The sequence below is a fragment of the Danio rerio genome, chromosome 7 (assembly GCF_052040795.2).
Source record: "Danio rerio strain M-AB ecotype USA chromosome 7, GRCz13ab, whole genome shotgun sequence".
NCBI lineage: Eukaryota > Metazoa > Chordata > Actinopteri > Cypriniformes > Danionidae > Danio > Danio rerio.
Genome location: NC_141027.1, coordinates 36645393 through 36660982, shown reverse-complemented (window position 1 = coordinate 36660982; position 15590 = coordinate 36645393). Strand labels below are relative to the sequence as shown.

General features: G+C 36.7%; 1 protein-coding gene across 21 annotated transcripts in view; it reads right to left on the bottom strand.

Annotated features, from left to right (window-relative positions):
• chd9 (chromodomain helicase DNA binding protein 9) overlaps nt 1-15590 on the bottom strand; it is a 117126-nt gene that overhangs the window by 80265 nt on the left and 21271 nt on the right. For 6 of the 21 annotated variants that reach the window (XM_087261507.1, XM_087261509.1, XM_087261510.1 and 3 more), the window contains exon 1: nt 619-903. The exons of the other annotated variants lie outside the window; for them this stretch is intronic. The gene's annotated coding sequence lies outside the window, so the exon portion shown is untranslated. Of the gene's footprint in view, nt 1-618; nt 904-15590 lie in introns of those variants that run through there. 21 annotated transcript variants of the gene reach the window in all.

Here is a 15590-nt window from a genome sequence, read left to right as displayed (position 1 = left end):
ATAAAACTCTGCAAACTTTTACACTTACACATAGCAAATCTACTTTTTTTTTTTTTTTGTAAATGAAGAGTTTTGTTGCAAAATTAGATTTATCCATTTTGAGAAATGTTGGTTATTTGACGTTATTATTTAAGACATCAACAGTCAAGTTCACTCACAATTTTATAAATTAAACTATTACTTGAGCTCAGTGAAGTCCAGGAACACAATATTCTTCAAATCCAGGATATTTTTTATTTAACTTTGTCTATAAATAGTTTATAAATAAGTCAAAAACATGCCGAAATGCAACATATTATTTTAACATTGTCAAACATCTTAAATTGGTTAAAAAAACAATACATTGTATTATATGGAATAGTATATACAAAGTTTTAATTATAATAATACGATTCTGAGTTAGTTTTGGTAATCTCATATTAGAGCAATGTTATTTTAAAGAATGATAATTAATCCATATTAACAAAATTTACTGTGAGCAAAAGAAAGCAGTTGAAAAACACACCATGTGCGATAATGAAATCTTTTAAACAGTCGGCGTGCATCACAGCAGCTTTTGGCGCAAGTGATCATCCTCTCACTTGGTTTTCACAGTAATTATTTAAAGAATAAACTTACAAAGGACACTTAGAAATGTCACCTGCAGACAGGTATCCTGTGATGGGGAGCAGCGCAGAAAAAAGGCACTATTTCACTGTAACCGTTGGCCTTCTTCTTGACATCAACGGAGACTCACAGACGCAAGATTAATTGGTCCACTTTTGTAGCGTTTTTAAACATTTTGTGAAGTTGACGGCTACATCTTCATCTAACAGTTTGTCGGAATGACACAGACCAACATTACTCTCTCATTACTGAGTAAACTCGGAGCACTTCTTGTCTACTTTAGCTCTCTTTGCCACTGGTCCTTTACCTCTGTTATTTTCACATCTGGATTTACATATGAAGCGCGCTTACTGAGAGGCGGGACCACCCTGCTGTAATGAGGCGATATAGGAGAATCCGTACAGTCCTTACTTTTATACGGATTACATAAAAAGAGATAATTTGTTTTCGACTTGAATTGGTTAATGCAAAAGTAGACATTTCAAGCTTTATATAGATATCATAAATCATCATCTTTGTTGACTATTTGCCAAGTTTCCTTTCATTTTAGTGACATGTTTTTCTGACCACAGTCTGCTCGCGCCTCAGACGCTTGTAATTACAATGCCTCGTGGGCGTGGTCGCATTAAAACGAATGAGATCAGACTGAGAAAATAGACATAGTGTTAGTTTCATACCGATTACTTTATCGAGCAATGTTTGTTTTCAACATGCATAGCTGTGTTTAAAAGTATACACTTTAAGCTTTCTAGAAATAAATTTCTCATCTGTGTGCGTTTTGTATTTGCCGAGTTTTAGCGCATTTTACCGATGCGTTTCTAAAAGCAGTTCACGGAAAGAGAAAAGACAGAATGCCTCCACTGTTTGTTTTCCTTATTTTGCAAAAGCACACACGTTTGTTGTTGTCGTGAGTGTACACAACAAAAAGCAGACACATAACAGATTCAATTGATGTATTGATCTTATTTGTACGATCAAAACTGAAAGTGTTATTTAAGTTCATTTCAGCAGTTTGACGCCACAACAGGTCAAAACGCGTATACGAGGTCTTCGACCCTAGAGGGTTATGGTCGGGACACACCAAGCTGACAGTCAGCAATTGGGCTTCCTCTGTCCGGCTAGTTGGTTCGATGTGTTCCACATGTTGCCTTTCGTCTGGTTAAAATTGAGCTTGTTGGCGCAATTTAGTAAGTTGAATACGTGTTGTCCTGTCGGCTGAAAAGAGCACTCTGACATGTTATTCAGCAACGAATCAGAGCGTCATGTAGTGAAGTGATATATTAAGTAAACAGTTAAAGTCAAGAAGGAATACAAAGAGACCGGCTGTAAATCTGGTCATTATTTTTTCAAATATTTGCAAACATTACGGATTATTAGATTATCGGAAATATTTGCGAGAGAACCTCGAACCCACTGTAAATGAGAAAACAGAAACTACCCTCTCTGGGTGCAGAAAGGCATTTTCTTCAACACAAGCACAAGCTTACTCGTTTAAGTCGGCTTTGTCCATTTGCTGTGTTTAAGGACAAATTTTTGATCCAGATGAAACCAGTTGTGAGGTGATGCAAGGCAACAACACAGTTGGGTTTCATCGGCGCTAGTTGTTTGGCGTAGGCTTGGTGTGTACCGCCCTTTGAAGTAAGCACTCAGATGAAGTAGACCAATCCCGTTCCTGGAGATTTACCTTCCTGCAGAGTTCAGCTACAACCTTGATCAAACACACCTGTCTGCACTTATCAAGTGCTCCCTCAGATCCGACTTAGTTGGTTTAGTTTTGTTTGATCAGGGTTGGAGGTGAATTCTTCAGGAACAGTACTGGGCACCCCTGGAGTAAATCATCTTAGTAATTCATTTCAACATACTATGATTTGGGACATATTTATTGTATTAGAATACTATTTAGGACCGATAGTATGTGAATTGGATCGCAGCAAGAGATTTTGGACTGCCTTTGTACTTTCATGTTAGTATTTATCAAAATCTCTATGCAGTTGCTGCAGATTTGTTGGCTGCACATCCATAGAGCAAATCTCCCATTCTGAATCGCAAAGTCCTGGTAGATCAACAGTTTTTAAAATACAGATCAGCCTGTCTGGCACCAATAACAAAGTCATGTTCAAAGTCACTTAAATCACATTTCTTTCCCAATCTGATGCTCGGTTTAAACTTTAGCAGATTTTATTGACCATATTATCAACACAAATGCCTTAATGCAAATAATTATAATTAGTCATAGATGCATAATTTATGCAGGCCACGAGGACCCCAGGAAAAGAGATATATGCTGAGGGAAAGAGACACAGAGAACACAGCAGGCTGCCTCCACTAGACCTTTACACTTCTTTCATTATTTAGAGCAAAAGGGAAAGACAGAAACAGCAACAATACAAAACATGACATTAGACACAAATGCAAACATCTCTTAAACACACTAAATGCATTTCCAAAATGTCTAATTCCTAAATCAAAAGTACACCCACTCACAAAAAAAAAAAAAAGATGTAGGGCCTCAATATACATATGCAATATATTTTAGTACTTGTAACTATATAAGAATAAAGAAAGGCACCAATGACCATAAAGGTTGTAAACGATACCTGTTCTTTACAGACAATTTCAGTCAACTGTCATCTTCACCACCAAATAATTTGCAGTCAGTAAAGGGCCATATGAATTTTTTTTTTCTGGATTTATTTCTGATTCCTAGTTTACATTTCATATTCATATTCAGAACCTAAACAAAAAAGCATGTCTATTCCACAGTGTATCCATAAAAATACAATATCTAATAATTAAACGATTCATGATTATTTTTACAACAATAAGATTCTATAATTTTTTAGAAATTATGCTGTTTTATTTTTCTTAATTTGTAATACTAATTTATAATCAAAAAGTGGTGTTACTCAAAATAAAGAATAAAAAATGACACTTAATATTTAAAATGTAATAACAATAAAATTCTAGTTTTACCAAATTATTATTACTGTTATTTAATAACAATAACAATTAGGCCTGTCGCGATAGTCAATATATTGACCTATTGTACAAATTACAATATATGAAAATGATGGCGGTTAATTTTGGAGAAGCAATATATTGTCTATTTTATATAAAGAAATTTATGATGATGATGATAATGATGATGATGATGATGATGAGGCTACATAATATACCAAGCTAAGTTTTTTGTCGAATGCACTGCATTTAGATTTCTGTGGAAGGCAGCATCTCCCCGCACGCTGCGTGCGCACAAACAGACAGTGCAATAGAGAGCAGATAGTGGAGGTGAAGAAGGCAAGACGTGAACCCACTGATTGGTGTTTAGGAACTAACTGTTAAACAAATTGCGACTGACTTGGTTTTAAAGTCACGGTCTTCAGCTCCGGTGTGGAAACATTTTAGCTTTAAGGCAACTGAAAACGCCAATATGTTAATTTTTTACAGAGCAGTAGCAATGAAAAAACGCAACACATTTAACTTTAAATCACACCTAAAACATAACCACCCAACTCATTTTTTCAACATGGGAACAACAACCGCAGTTGGTACTTGAGAGGGGTCTTCCAGACAGTTAACTATAATGGATGTATTTACCTGCCAGTGCAAAAATAATTGTGACGGTGCAAAATGGCACACATTGACAGACAGATACCATTATTTAGCTAAAAAGATGTAGCCATTAAACACGCTCAAAAAAACAGAATTAAACAAAAAATGCTGCAAACTTTTAACAAACAGTCCAATCTTGGAATCTGACTGATTATTAAAAAAATAGCACTTAAGATGCTTTAAAATTCTACTTTTGACTTACACTGTTTTGTTTACATCTACTATTTATTATTATTTATTTGTTTTAAGATATTTTTTCATGTTTCAATTTTAAATGTCTAAATATTCTTAAAAATAAAATATTATTTGAAACAGTGTACCTGAATTATTACATTATTATGTTGTAAAATTTTTTTTAGCTGTGATATAAGTTAAAAAGTGGCAATAATTTTGTTTATCGCAATTAATTTGGGTGCAATATTTCGCCCAGCAAAGATATCATCAGAGCCCTAATAACAATATTTCGAGAAGTGAACGATATTGTACAATATATTTCTGTCAATTTGAACCACACCTTTATTTCGGCAGGTTTACTTAAAGACTTGTGTTTCTGTCTGCATATGACAGATTTTTTTGCAGGTCACATATGGCAGTTTATTCTTATTTGATTAAATATACAGTGCTCTTTTTATTTTATCAATCTAGATTTCACACTGTGTCAATTCTAAGGCTGAAAAGAGAACAACGAATCGATTTTGTTTCCTCAAATTTTATTTTGAACATAATAAACTATGATAAAAAATAATGTTTCAATTTCTTTTTTCACTTTGAAGGTAACAGAACTTTTAAATGAAAATAATAATTGTGAAATAAAGATTTATTCTTTCTCCAAACAAACCCAGCCTCAGAATAAATGAACTGAAGAACTGCTATGACTATACCTTCAGTTCATCTGACCTAACAAAAACCTACAGCCATAATTCCCAGCCAATCAACACTTGCAAACCAATGGCCATCTCAAGATTTCCAACAGTTACCAAATCAAACACTTTTCCTCTCAACTGCAAGCACTACAACTTGCCGTTTCAAACTCAAAACCGTTGACCCACACCTGTTAAGCCTCCCTCTGTGTGTGTGTGTTTGTGTGTGAAGGGTTAAACTACTCCGGCAGGAGATCAGACAGTGTCATCACCCTGAACTACTTCTGACATTCCTCTAACCCCCACCCCTCGCGAGAGCTGAGAAAATGGCCGGCTCACTCGCTGACACATACACACACAGTTACTGATCCCAAAGTCTAAGCGTGTTAATCTTCAGCAGACTAAAGTGAACTCCGCATAAACGCCACACACTTACAAACACATGCAAAGTGAGAACAACAAAGTTTTAAAAAAGGGCTTGAGATTAAGACCTACTGTGTAGTTTGGCCTGGCAAACTTCCCACATGCTTTTTTTTTTCTTATGACTTGACTAACCCCTCCTTCTCTCAACGTCCTTCCTTTCCTGTCCTCCCTCCCCTTCCGCCACGCAGCAAAGACCGCCTATCTATAGAAGCCCTACCAGAAACCCTTCCTGTTTACCTTTAACCCCTTGCGTCCCTCCTCAGATGGGCGAACCACGTGGCTTTTCTCCTGACGTCATCAGTCATTGGGTTTTGACCTCGGGTGAAATCGAGCTGTCAGACTGACTGAATGAACAAGCGTCTGTCTGTAACAACTGGTGGCTGGAAGACAAACCGAACGCACACGCATGCCGAGTTGAATTAGCTGAAAGAACAGGCACTTACACACACAGACGGGGGCACAAGCACACAGACATTCAGCGGGAGGTGATCAGGTGTCAGGTTACGATCTCTGCCTGACAGGCAGGCCCAGTTATATAAACCTCCGCAGACGCAGGGTCAGGAAGCAACAAAACTAGTTGGCCACACACAGACACGCACTCGTACAAAGAGGCGGATATGTGCTCACGCAGAGACCGGTTTAACACACACAGTGCATTCATGCGGCACATGCTAGGAAGTCTACGAGCAAATACACACACCTCCACTTCACGCCACATCAGTTATTAGGAAGGCGGTGCGCAAACTTTGGTCATTTTCAGGTCATTATAAAGACCGCCTGCATCTATTCTTCCCCGTGTTTCTCTCCCAAACACAGACACACAGTAGAAACACTCTGAATGCAAAACGTTGGTGAAACTGTCATTTCACGAGTTCACACTCACAGATATTTGACTGAATAGAATATGCGTATTCGGTGTGCTGTCCGGGGAGAGGCCTCTGAGCTTGGGAAGACACCCTAACTCGTGTTATTCCCCTTATCAGGATAGAGAGAGATGGGGTCTGAGCGCAGTGTCTAGCCTGGCTCCAGAACGCTCCCCCCTCAGATTTAAATAGGTATCTGGTTAATAGTGTTTAGTTGGAGTGGTGAAGAGATGCTGAACTCAAGAGAAAACGGAGGTATGACATGTTTGACTATTTATAGGGGTTTTTCCTTGAGCTTATTGGATAATAGAATGACTGTCTGTGATAAATTAGCTTCATCAAAGACTGAACGTGCTGCCCTCGAAATTTGTTTATAAAACATCACAGTGCATGGCTCCAGTTTTTGAGTGTATCATTACTATACCACTTCAATAAACATAAAAATTTGTTTAGGTCCTTCACAAAAATCAATTTATTGACTTATCACACAACACATGGACATGATCTCAATCATTTTTGCTGATGCAATGTATATCTCCCATTCATAAAACCAACTCTAGCAACATTTTAGCTGATGCAACATCATTAGCTCTACTGGAGGTGCCAGTGTCGGTATGGCAAAAAAACATTATAGTATTAAATATAAATTACTATGTTATATTTTCAAGTGGGTGCCTGATGAATGAAAATAGATTTAGTAACAGATATCATAGCCTCTGTTACTTTTTACCTTGCACTTTTTGTTAACATTCATTATTATTTATTTGTTTAAGATATACATTTTCACATTCTGATTCCAATGCCTCATTATTAAATTGTTAAAATTCATTTATTCATTAATTTCCCTTTGGCTTAGTCCCTTTATTTATCAGAGGTCGTCACAGCGGAATGAACTGCCAGCTTATTCAGCACAACTCAGCACTGGGAAACACCCATACACACTCATTTGCACACACATGCACTAGGGCCAATTTAGCTTATTCAATTCACCTATATCGCATGTCTTTGGGCTGTGGGGGAAACCGGAGCACTCTGGAGGAAACCCACGCAAACAGAGGGAGAACATGCAAACTCCACACTGAAATGCTTACTGACCCGGCCAGGATTTATCAATGATCGCCACAGCAGAATGAACCGCCAACTACTCCAGCATACGTTTTACATGGCGGATGCCCTTCCAGCCACAACCCATTACTGGGAAACACCCATACACTCTCATTTACACACACTCACCTATAGCGCATGTCTTTGGACTGTGGAGGATGCCGGAGCACTCGGAGGAAACCCACACGAACACAGGGGGAACATGCAAACCCCACACAGAAATGTCAATTGGCCCAGCTGGGACTCAAACCAGTGACCTACTTGCTGTGAGGCAACAGTGCCAACCATTGAGCCAATGTAATGCCCCACAACAGCATTTATTTGGAATAAAAAAATTGTAACATCATGAATCTCTTTACAGTAACATTTGATCGTTTTAATAGAAAGACATTTATTTTCACTTTTGAACCATAGTAGGGTTGCACAATATATTATGAGCATCGATAACACAATGTGTGTATCCACAATAGTTGCAGGGCAGCATTAGATTATTTTTTAAAGATTAAAAGATATTATTATTTTAAAATAATTCATACATTGATGACCTTGTTATTTTATGTTTGACTGTTCAGTTTAGAATATTGTTAGACTCTCCAGAAAACCATAAATCGCTGTTTATTTTACTTATATTTGCTCTATTCTATTCATGTATATATGCTTGTAATTTATAATGATTTATGCAAACACACTGCATAGAAAAAATCATCCCACTCCATCTAAATGAATGAAATCTTTCTAAATAGAGCTATTTGATTAATATAGTGAAATTATATTCATTTTGCAATATATATTGTAGCAAAACAAAATATCAATGTCAGATTTTTCCAAATATCGCGCAGCCCTAAATCATAGTACTAGTATGTATATTTACAGTGCTTTAAAAAAGTGCTTTTGTTAAAATACTTTTCATATGCTAAAATAGGGCTGTATTTCTCCCTTTTCTCACTTTGTCCTAATCAAGGGCAAGCTGAGGGGGTGTTTTTTTTTTTTTGCCTAACTGTCCAGATGTATCTTTCTTCGTTTCTAAATGCTACCTCCTATGATCTGCCTCTCCTGCAAATTGTGATGTTTTGTGTATGGTCAGGAAGGGGGGGGGGGGGGGGGGGGGTTGTCCAATTTCGAAAATACGAAAGTGTATGTGACAAATAAAGGCCTGCTTGATATGGATTATGTCAGAATAAAAACACTCACCGGCCAATTTATGATGTACACCTGTCCAACTGCTCATTAACGCAAATTTCTAATCAGCCAATTATATGGCAGCAACTCAATGAATTAAGGCATGTAGACATTCTCAAGACGATGTGCAGCATTTCAAACCGAGCATCAGAATGAGGAAGAAAGGTGATTTAAGTGACTTTAAACGTGGCATGGTTGTTGATGCCAGACGACCTAATCGTAGTATTTCAGAAACTGCTGATCTACTGGTATTTTAACGCACAACCATCTCTAGGGTTTATAGAGAATGGTCTGAAAAAGAAAAAATATCCAGTAAATTGCAGTTCAAATGCCTTGTTGAAGCCGGATGTCAGAGGAGAATGGCCAGACTAGTTCGAGCAGAGTAACTCATATAACCTCATTACAACCGAGGTATGCAGAAGAGCATCTCTGAAATACCAACACTTTAAACCTTGAGGCTACAGCAGCAGAAGACCACACCGGGTGCCACTCCTGTCAGCTAAGAACAGGAAACTGAAAATTGGAAAATAGTAGATTGGAAAATTCAAAATTCCAATTCTAAAATTGGAAAATAGTAGATTGGAAAAACGTTGCCTGGTCTGATGAGTCTCGATTTCTGCTGCTATATTCAGATAACATAATGCGCCATGTCATAAAGCATGAATCATATCAGACTGGTTTCTTGAACATGACAATGAGTTCACTGTACTCGAATGGCCTCCACAGTCACCAGCTTTCAATCCAATAGAGCACCTTTGGGATGTGGTGAAACGGAAGATTCACATCATGTATGTGCAGCTGACAAATCTGCAGCAACTACGTGATGCTATCATGTCAATATGGACCAAAATTCTGAGAAATATTTTCAGTACCTCGTTGAAACTATGCCATGAAGGATTAAGGCAGACAAAAGGGGGTCCATCTCGGTATTAGTAATGTGTACCTAATAAAGTGGCCAGTGACTGAATGTATCTCACTAGTAGAGATGACTGTTCAGTTACAGCCTCTATCAGCAGGGCCTAACTCTCTTTTGACATGCAAAGAAATAATTTAGAAGTCATAAAAACAGCCCAATTAAATAATAGTTCACTAAAAAAACAAAAGTTTGCTAATAATTTACTTCAACCTCAGATCATCGACGATCTAGGTGAATTTTGTTTTTCTCTTCAGTAGAACATTAATGATGATAATTGTAGTCTGTGCTGATTCATATATAACAGGCGAAGCAAAATTAATACAGGCACCTATATGGCTCCTGATGATACATTGAGGTCTTACAAAGCGAAATGATTTGTCTAAGAAAGAAATGAAACATTATTTATTACTACTTTTAATCCACAGCTTCGATAAACGGTCCTGAGCACATTATTGCACGTCTGAAGCACAAGCTTCCTATTGAGTAGTATGTGCAACACAAACTCAACATGAGCTGATAATGTTTGTTTACAACATTTTATATTGGATGCAGTGAATAACAAACTTATAAATCCTTAATGTATAGTCAAGAGTCGTGGCTCTTAAAGGCATAGATCACCCAAAACTGAAAATTCTGTCATCATTTACTCACTGTTCACTTGTTTCAAACCTGTTTGAATTTCTTTCCCATGTTGAAAACAAGAGAAGATATTCTGAAGAATCCTGTAACTATTAATTAATTCCATAGTGAAAGTCAGTGGTAACAGGTTTCAGCATTCTGTAACATTCTACTGAAGAACAAAAGTCACCTACGTGAATTGCCTGAGACAGAGAGATTATGTAAACTTATAATAAGCTCAATTAAAGTGGAACAAATATTAAAAAATAAAAAAAACAAGCATGATATGATCCATTTAAAAAGCAGATCCATTATTTGGAGCCCATCCAGACAGTCGGTTAGGGGGTATGTGAGTGAATGTAAGTGATGTGGATGGGTATTTGCATCTATGTTGCTGAATGTTCATTCTGCACAAAGCAGCAGCACAAAGGGGCTCTGTTTATGCCGTCAGCCGGTCTCGCTCACTCTCTCGGGCCCTCACGCTATCACACCACCCTGTAACACTTTGACCGCCGCTGCTCTGCCCTGTCACTCAGACCAAACCGCTTTGCACATTTTAACTAGGTCGACTATCTATGCGCAAAATGTATTTCAGTCGTGTCAAATAACAAAACAGGTGTATCAGAATGTGAACAATATTAAACTTGTATTTAAAGGCTTCACATACAAGCAAACTAGCAAAAAGTACATGCACACACACATCATATACTATATTTGAGTCTAATGCAGGTTTTGTTTTATAACAACCGCCTCATAAACCCTCCCTGATTTGGCCATCGCAGCACTGATGGAGGTAGTATTATTAAATCAAGCTAGTGAAAGTTCTGTCTGAACATGTTTAACCATGATCTTGTACTTCCTCCAACCAATAAACCACACACACACACACACACAGACACGCACACACACAGCCATTCCAGTCTACTGCAACTAAACTGTCATTCTCGGTGAAGGCAGGTCTAAGGTTTTAGTACTGTAATACCAACCCTCGTGGTCCACAGACTTAAGACTCGGAACGTTAAAGCACAAACTCACCCTTGAGACCCTCAGGGAGAGAGAAGGTCGAGTGCATCTCTCTCTTTTACCCTGGGACTGACTCACATCATACATCTGTTGGCTTTCCACAGCCGAGTGCACATGAATGGCTCATCTCTCTCTCTCTCTCTCTCTCTCTCTCTCTCAGACAGACACAGCAACACAAACACACTCACTACAGGAAGTCACACGATGAACCCTGATCCACATCCTGCCTCAGCTTTAATTAAGGATCTGCGAGGACAGACAGATTGACTAAAGGAGAACACAACAATCAATCTAGACTGTTTTGGCTTTCATTACCTAAACATGTCTACAGTGCATTTGTAGCATATTAGTTGATGGATACACACTGAAAAATTATCAAAATTATTATTGCTGTTTTTTTCAAACTACTTATATAAAATGGCAACAACACATTTCCTGGGGGTGGGGGGTCAACTTAATTTATTTATGTTCAATCCACTTAAATTTGTAAAGGAAAAAAATGGATAAATTAATTAAGTTGTGCTGGGACAACATGAACCAAACCTTTTTTTTTTATAGTGCACCATTGCTAAAATGCTGGCATCAATTTGTTGGAAAACTAATAAAGAAGTTTAATTAAGTTCTGTTTGAATAAATTTATAAATGTATGTATACTTTTTTCCTTTCTAATGTAGTGTGAAAAGGTATACTACTAATTCACAGTAATTATGCATTATATATTTTTTAAAATCACATTTTAATACAATCACTTTTATCACATTTTACCAGTTTTTTTTTACTCATTTTTATTATTTGTTCTTATTTTTATTTAACTTGTTTCTTTTATTCTTGTTTATGTAAAGCACTTTGAATTGCCACTGTGTATGAAATGTGCTATATAAATAAACTTGCCTTGACTTGCCTAAAATGTTGATTATTTTAGAAAATAAACAAAATGTGGATATAAAAAGAAACTAAATGCTTCAGAAATAAAAAAAACTTTTTTTAACTTTATTTGCAACTTGTTAAATGTAGTAGGGTTTTATAATATTGGATAACAATATATATAAAAATAACAGATATATTTTCTGTTTGTGTGTTTTTGACAACTGTAAAATAATTTGCATAGCCAGGTTTGAAAATTTTATTCCCCATGCATAACAAGTGTTAGCTTCACACAATGAATTATCTATGGTCTATAATCTATGGGTGACTGGGCTTTTTCTTCTGTTGCTTTCTGAGTTTGACTGAATCTGCAGTGATTTCATTCAAAAACTGCACTTTAATCATAATCCATACAAAGCAGCAATATATAGTGGGTATACACAATAATAGTTAGTGATTAAAAATAATTATATAATTTCAAAATATGAAGTGTACAAATAAACAATCTTACTGTGAAACTATCCCAAATAAAACATACTGTACAGACAACAGGGCATGCAGAGGAAAGTGCAGATTCATTCTCTTCCAGTAGCTGGCATATGTAGAACTGCAGGAGTAACAGCGTTTCCATGGTAACTGTTGGGAACTGATCTAGTCAGCTTTTAATATGGTAAAAAAAAATTATATGCATAATTCAGAGAGGATCAAAAAAGAAACACTGTCTAAACTTTTAATTAGGACAGTATGTTTTCCTCACAAATGCCTTAACAATTGAAACTCAGTTTCGATTTCAATTGCTTCAAACGATTATGAAAAAAATGTGAATTGCGATAAAACGATTATTACGTCACATCCAGCCCCCTTTCCAGCAGTACGCATTAGTTATAAATGGAAAGCTCAGTTTTACATGAAAAAGCGTACTGTAACGTGACTTTTGCAGAATGGGACGTGCTTCATTTATTGATGTGTATTCGATTCATTAATGTTTTTAGAAGCTCTAAAGAGTACGCATGCTGTTGTGTGTGTGTGTGTGTGTGTGTGTGTGTGTGTGTGTGTGTGTGTGTGCTCAGCCTCAAAGACAAACAGAACACACACATTGTTGTCATCTTAAGTGAGCGCCTAAATGGTCAAATTCATGTCAAATGGTGTCAAAGCGCAATGTTAAGTGATTATTCACATCACTGTTTGTTATGAGGAAATAACTGAAAACAGAGTCAAGAATGTGAAAGCATAAATGGAACTGTGAGACTCGTAAAGTGACAATACACTATACTCCTGCTGAGTTTGTTTTGATTAGTTTATTTGTGTTGTATTGTATTTATTTCCTTTCAATAATTGTGAGACATTTTTGTTAGTTTGCATTCTGCTTTTATGAATAAATAAAAATAAGCATTAATATGATTTTCCCCAAAATCAAGGAGTCCTAGTATATAATGGAGAAAGTATTAGCAAATAGCAGAAGAAACGCTATAGTTAACGTTTGTTCAAATGACTGAATCTCGTGTTTTCCCACCAATGTTTGGCCATGGTAATCTGTACTATCCCCTCTACTTACTTTCTTGATAGACTTTGTAGCATAAAATTGTTGCAGTGCGGTTTGTATGCAAATCTACATATAGATGGATCAGCTGAACTGAAACCAAAAGCCGGCTGGTTGCCAATCATGCATTTTTTACAAAAGTTGTCTGGTTCTGTTTTTTGCCAGACAATCTTTGATACCATACCAAGAATTTTATGACATTACTTCATGATATTTGTATGTTTTACTTTCACTTTCCAAATCCACAGTGTTAACATGTGGGCATTAGGACCTGGATGAGGTCAAGAGTGTCAAGAGTTTTTGATTACCTGATTGTTCGTGATGTTTACACATTGATTTAACTGTACCAGTTGAGCAAAGTGTTCATGCTATTTATTTATTTTTGTTTGATTACACAAGGGTCCCGGAGTGCAGGTGTCCTGCAGAGTTTGGATCCAAATTTCCTGAATACATCTGCATGTAAGATTCTGGTATTACTAAGACCTTGATTTTGCAAGTGTGCTTGATTAGGGTTGGAGATGTAGACACCAGCCCTCCAGAACCTAGCTTGGTGAGCCCTGGTTTACACTGTTAAAATGTTTGAGTTGTTTTATGCAAAAGTAACTTTCAGAAGTTATGTTGATGCTTTATTTTTAATGAAATAATAGGAAAACAGGTTAAAATATTTTAAAATCATTAGTTCATTCATTTTCTTTTTTCGACTTAGTGCCTTTATTAATTAGGGGTCACCAAAGCAGATTTAAAATTAAAACATTTTTTTAAATATTGTATCGGATACTGAATATTTCTATATTTATTTTGCTACTGCATATCGTATTACATTTTTCTTCTGTATAGCACAACCCAAGTTTTACCCTAGACATTAACCTGAAAAACAAACGCAGATCCATGTAGACTTGCTCAGTAAATCTCTCTCTTTCACAACTCTACAAAATACAGTACAATGTTAACTTTATTGAAGTAACTCAATTTCTCTATGTAACTAGTTTTAGTGATGTTTTAAAATTAGCAATTTAGTAAGGGTGTCTTTTGGTTCGGTACGCATTACAAACCTGACAATTCAGACTAATATCTAAAAAGACAAAAAATAATAAGTGTACAAAATATAATGTTTTCAGTGCAACAACGCTCAACAAAGCATCCCAAATGACGTGACATGCTGCCTTCTTTACTCACCTCCAAACACTATGCTAGTCAGTCAAACGCTGCAGTAGCTCGCAAAATGGTTATAACGTAATGTAATCCTCCTATAACCAACAGCGGGTCTGGCATTTGGGAACACTTTGATTACGGTACATTTAAAGCTGTGGATAAAAGACAGAGCTCAAAATTGCGACCATTGTGGTCGCATATGCGCCCGAAATTTTATCTATGCAACGTCAAAATATACTTCGGAGTGCATAAAATTGATGTCTTCACATCAAAAATAGATGTTTTCACAGCAAAATGTTCACAACGTGCGCAAAATTAGGAGGCAATCACGCATTAAGCATCTTTGCACCTAAAAATGCCAAACGCAGTGGTCAGGAATGGTTTAAAACAGCTGACATGTCAACTTGCAGTAAACAAAGCCCGCAATGCTTGCCCCGCCTTCAAGCTCTTCTTATTGGCTCACTGGACTGGTTTGATTAAGTCAGCTGTCAATCACTCAGTTCCAATGACAGAGCTACAGCTGCGAAAATGTATAGGTCTGGATACGAGGGAATGAAAACAACACTGACAGATTTAGTTTTAGAAACCACCTAAAGTTACAAATAATGGCACAGCTGATTAGTGATCATTTGCTGAATGTCAATCCAGCAATTACACTTTTTGAAGAGTGGATAAAAGACTTCCAGTGGTTAAAGTCCGCTATGAAAATGACTAAAGCATTCACTGTAAAGCCGGTGGGACGGAGTTTTCAGGTAAAAGTGTTTGCCACTGAATCTAAAAATTTTAACCACGAGAAGTTTTAACATTATTTAATCCTTAATGAAATTAAC